This window comes from Propithecus coquereli, unplaced genomic scaffold, assembly GCF_000956105.1.
Source record: "Propithecus coquereli isolate 6110/MARCELLA unplaced genomic scaffold, Pcoq_1.0 Scaffold202, whole genome shotgun sequence".
NCBI lineage: Eukaryota > Metazoa > Chordata > Mammalia > Primates > Indriidae > Propithecus > Propithecus coquereli.
The window spans coordinates 3,246,769-3,252,579 of record NW_012145190.1 but is presented as its reverse complement, the minus strand read 5'-3'; the positions used below and the strand labels follow the sequence as shown (position 1 = coordinate 3,252,579).

Genomic DNA, 5,811 nt, shown 5'->3' with positions numbered 1-5,811 from the left:
TAAGTGGGAATAGTTTCAATTTTTCCCCATTCAGTATGATGTTGGCTGTAGATTTGTTGTATATGGCTTGTACCATTTTTAGGTAAATCTCATCTATGCCTATTTGTTACATGTTCTTATCATAAAAAGGTGTTGAATTTTGTCAAATACTTTTTCTCCATCTATTGAGAGGATTATGGTCTTTGTTTTGCTTCTGTTTATGTGGTGAATTACATTTATAGATTTGCATATGTTGAACCAACCCTGAATCTCTGGGATAAAGCCCACTTGGTCATGATGGATGAATTTTTGATAACCACCTGAATTCAAAAAAAAAGTAAAGCAATAAATGCAAATTAAAATGATGTCTAACATAACCACATTTATTTAAGTATGTACTCCAGTATCAAAGGGCAAATTTCAACAATGCTAAAACCGCAATTACTTTTGCACCAGCTTAATAACTGATAGCTTCACTCAGTTCAGAGCAGCCCAGATGATAAGTCTGTAACTTACTGGTCATTTTTATCACAGAAGTCAGAAAAAGACCCTGATGTCCTATCAAACTACAGCTACCAAGGGGGAATTGATGAATATAATAGAAACCATCAGGATCTTGGGAATAAATATTCATGCCACCTTAGGATTCATACATGTCAAGGAAAAAAATCCTAAGCTTGGTCAGCTATATACATTAGACTTTAGGAAAATAAATCCAAAAATGTTTAGAGAAAAGATGCTCTAAGGGAAGATGGCTTAAGAAGAATGGGAGGTGCCAGGAGCATCCACGATACTCCATGGCTACTCAGAGTGCCAGAGCCTAAGCCTTGGAATCAGTGATGTGAATCTTGGAAAGAGCATTGAAATGCTCTGAGCCTCAGCTTCTGCATCTGCAGAATGAGAATGACACGACCCATCTGTGGTTTACGGTAAATGGAACAATGTGTATAGGGTGTTTGGCATAATGCCAGACTCTTGGTAAAAATTCATTCAATTGCAACCATTATTATTCATATCACCAGCATCCATGTCCTCAGAAATATAATTATTACTCTCTGTTTGTTCTCCATCAGCTTAGAAATCCCAGTTATGTTTGAGGTCATCTGATAGGGAAAAGAGGGGTAATATGAGGGAGAAGCATCCTGCTGTCCAGTGAAGGAGGCCAGAACATAAAGTCAGAGGACCTGAGGCCAAATGCTCACTGTGTAACTTTCGAGGCATTTGCAGGTTGGGCCCCTCGGTGGCAAGTGTGTCCCAAAGTACAGTCTCTGTGTGTCAGCCCTGTACCCAAGGCTGCACCTGCCCACAAGGGGGCACTTTTTCTTATTTACATAGTAGCTCTTTTCCGGCCTCCAGCCTCCAGCCTCCCCTTAAAGGTGGATAATGATACCTAAGTAATCCATCACATAAGGTCCTTCATTCATTCATGCAGTCGGTTCTTTTAAAACTCACATTAGGGGCCCAGCCGAATGGGAATGAAACAGGTCTGCTTTGCATCTGGGCTCCACATTTACCAGCAACATCTTGAGGAGGTTGCTTAAGCTCTTGAAGTCTCAGCTTCCTTATTTAGAAAATAGGCATAATAATACTTTCATCTTAGTACTGCTGTGAAAGTCAGCAACGATAAAACGAAGTGCTCACTATGGTGCTTGGCGCAGATTAAATACTCAGAAAATGGCAGTTCCTGTATTTTATTATTACTTCATTCTTCTGAGAAGGATTTCAATTTCCTCCCAGGAAATTTACCCTAAGAAAAATAAATCTATAAAACAAAATTGGCACATACACTCCTGTTATTACACATATGAGTTATCCGGTTGTATTCAAACTACATAATTTAAAACTAATGTCACCATCCTAATAATTAAAGTTGAGGACAAGATCTTTTCATTTGTAAGAGCTCACACAAGAAAGGCCAGAAACAACCTGTATGTCCAAAAAGAATTGATTATATAGATTGTAATATGATTATAATATGACTAATATTCAATTATTAAAATAAGGACCACAAAGCATTTTGGTGATAGAAAACACATATGAACAAATAGTTGGCCACAAGTTTTGCATAAAACAACAGTATGTTCTGAGCTCCACAGAAAAAATAAATGCAATCATGTGATGTGTTCACAGAGGCAGCATGTTCAGAACAAAGAAATCAGGTTTATTATCCTGTGGAATGACCAGCACATGCCTTATCTCTGGACACCACACTCTAGCAGAGACATTGAGATAATCGACTTCTTTCTCATGCGAGTCCAACGTGACAGGGAAAAGATAAGAAAAGCTTGGAGGAAATATGGCAGAGTCCGTTTCAACTATTTGGAGGCCTTCCTGTTTTGTGACTACATACGCATATTCTCTATGGTTGTTTTCTGAATTTTTGTTTGTTTCTCAGTAACTTTTTTTGGGAAATTTCAACCTACCACTTAGATAAATGAAGTAATAGTAATATTCAGTCATAGTCATTTATTGATGTCTGAGTCCAAAGCCTAACCTCTTAGCCTCTAGGCTAGGTCCTTCACAGGTTTTAGAATGACTGAATAAATGAAGGAAGGAATTACTGAGCCCAAGGGCCAGTCTATGTAGTATTAGCTACCTTTAGGAAAAAAGCGAAAACTTGGAGAAATTAAGCAATTTGCCCACATGAAACAGCCTACTCCTCGGCTACCATATACTGTGCCTTAGGGTAAATTAGGAAAGGCACACTCTTTGGATGGTTGCAGCTCCAAAAGCAAAAGGTTTGGTAAATGGAGTGTCTGCTGGAAGTCAGGCCACACTTGCCCTCTTGGCCGAATGCCTTCATGTAGGGCACGATCTGTACACAGCCTTTAAGGAGTAAAAAAAGGATTTTGTCTCAGGACTTCTGACTTGACATACTTGTCTCTTCCACTAGAGATCATACTGCTTTAAAACTAGTGTATGTCATTCCATTTCCCACCAAATAATAGCAAAAAAAAAAAAATAGAATTTCCAAGGTAATTGTGGAAACAAAGTAATAATCACATCTTTTTCGTGTTACTACTCTGGATATAATCAACTGCAAGAGGAGTTATGGTATAAATTTATGAGTAAGTTAAAAAGCAGAGAAGATGATTGAGAAGAGAATCAAAAAGCTGACATGAAATGCAAGATGCTAAATTAGCAAGAAAGTCAGAGAATAGAGATGCTGAGGGTAGAGATGCTGTATTCTCTGAGCACCACACATTGGCAATCCCACCTCCTCCTTATAGAAATGCTACATCCATCCACTCATTCACTCTTTCCCTTATTCAGCAGGCATTTATTGATCACATACCATATTCCAGGCACAGCAATAGACATTAAGTATTCAGTGATCAATAATAAGACATAAATCCAGTCATAAAAAACTTACACACCACTAAAGAAGAAGCAAGTAGTAAATTCATTACAGCATAATTTGAAAATCTCTAGAAACAAAGTGTCACGTGAGCCCGGGGGCGATCATGAATAACTTTCCTGAGTGATCCGGGGAGGCATAATTAATACGGGTCTTCAAGTGTGAGAGGAGCTTTTATGGAGAGAAAACGGAAGAAGGACGTCAAGGCAAAGGACAGTTTGTACAAAGCATCAGAACCACAGAGGGGCGTGGATTGAGCATTGAACGGGGAGGCGTCAGTAGAGAAGGTGGTGCGTGAAGGGTGTGGAGACCTGAGTCTGGGGAGGCAGGTTGGGGCCACAGGCAAAGTGCTTTATGTGACTAAAACCTAAGGTGAGGAGACACCATCACCATCTGCCCAGCAGGTACCCACATATTTTAGCATCATCACAAACGCCCTGACTTTGCTCCTTTCTTGGGAGGCCTTTCAGGAAAAGAATTATACATGTTAAGGCTGGAATGGACTTTTACACCTTCATGGCTTTAGACTCACATAGCCCTGAGTTCAAATCCTGACCCTGCTGTTGTCTGTGTCATTTGGGGGCAAAACTTTTCTCCTCTCTGAGAATCAATGTCTTTATTTGTACGACAGAAGCGATGGAAGCTCACAGAACTAAGATGACTACGAGTTGGCCCATAGAGCGCCTTGTACATAGGACCCGCTCTGTAAACACGGGCACTAGTCCCTCTCCCCTTCATTTCACCTCTCCCCTTCCTTCAGCAGAATTTACTTGCCCAAGAATGTTGGTAACAGGACCTGTTATTGCAGGCCTTTCAAGAAGGAAATTTCACAACAGAGTATCCAGGTTCTATCAGAAAATTCTTTTAAACAGGATATTCTAACACTGCCTCACCTCCTTTGTTTTACTGCCCCACTGATGTGAGCAAAAGAGTTCCACGGAGCAGGCTGATGCCCCCCCCCTTCTGGAAAACTATAGCTCTGCAGTATCTATTGTCACAGCTCTGACCTGTGGACCTTCCTGGTAATCAGAAGAAACAATAAACCCTGAAGAATATTATTGTCAGCCTGTTGTTCCAGGGCTCTAGATAGCTACTCAGAGCCTGATGAAATTGCAGTAGATCACACTCTTCTGCACCTTGATCTTGAGCCGCCAGGATGTTTTCCATCCTAACATGCTCTGAAATAACAAGAAGAACATTATTTTTCACTATGGATCACCCTGAGACACCTGAATCACCCGCTTAATCACTGAATCACTCTCTTCCTGGTTAGACGATCTAAGCTTTACCATCATAGAATGTGAAAATCAGATAACAACTTTGAAATCATGTAGTCCAGCATTTCCCAAAGTGGTCAGGAGAAATGTGCAGAAGCAGAATGGACACTAGTGTCTGGACCGCTTCTAGCAGATAAAAGCCCATTTTATGTCTTTGCCTCTGGAGACGCTAAGGTGAAATGAATCCAAAGAGTTGATATTGCACCCTTCTAATGAACCTCGTTCATTATGTAAGTGCCTTCCTAAAAGTAGGCTTGTATAGAGTTCTTGGATACATCTAAAGTTGCCTCAGGATTTGAAGAGGTGGGGTTCGTTATATTCACTAACATGGAGTCAGTGATGAATTGGGGTATAGGAAGAGGATCTCTGAATTTCTGTATTGAAGACAAGGTAAGTAGTGAGTTCTTATCACTAGAGGTATACATATAACAAAGATATCTAATGTGTATTGAGACCTTAGTATATGCCATTCAGCATTTAATTAATTTCATTAATCATCATAATAACTTTGTGAATTGAGTGGCTGTTATTGTCACCCCTGTTTAAGAATGAGAATATAGAAGTAGCATGGACAAGTTAAGAGTCTTGTCCACAATTACAGGTAGTGAGTAGCAAAGCCAGAATTTAGGTGTAGGAAGCCAGCTCCAGGGTCTACTTTCTTAATGAGTACTATGCAACACCACCAACCCAGAGTAATTTGTCTGTAATTTACAACTCTGCTTGTATTTTGTCATTTTTAATCATCCTCAAACCATAATAGCAGGAAGTCCAAAATCTCCCTTTTGAAGAATCTTTCTTCCTTTCAAAAACTGTTTCAATCCCTGGAGGGGAAGAGTCTACTCCTAACAAACATCAGCAGGATATAGGAACCACTGCTGCTTCTTATAGCCACATGGAATTGCTGCTTAATGTGCACCAGAGATGAAAAAAATACAATTGCTCACCTCTATTCTGTGCCTGGCTGTTGCCACCTGCACAGAACACCACATAGTTTTTCACAGAGAGTGAAGAGAGGGACAAACTTAGCCAAGAGCGTTTAGACAACCCAGGGCTCAAGGGCTGTGCTCCCGTGATCTCTCATGCTGCTTTTGCCTTAAGCCATCATCAGCTTTAACCTGTCCTTCTCTAGAAATAACTAGAGAAGAAACAACTGGAGAAATAATGTTCTCCTGGGCCTTGGCCAAGAACCAAGGGGGA

The 5,811-nt window shown here is 40.3% G+C and overlaps 1 protein-coding gene across 1 annotated transcript in view; it reads left to right on the top strand.

The window, feature by feature from the left end:
• LOC105809979 (fatty acid desaturase 2-like protein FADS2P1) overlaps nucleotides 1–5,811 on the top strand; it is a 53,355-nt gene that overhangs the window by 6,131 nt on the left and 41,413 nt on the right. The window lies entirely within an intron of this gene.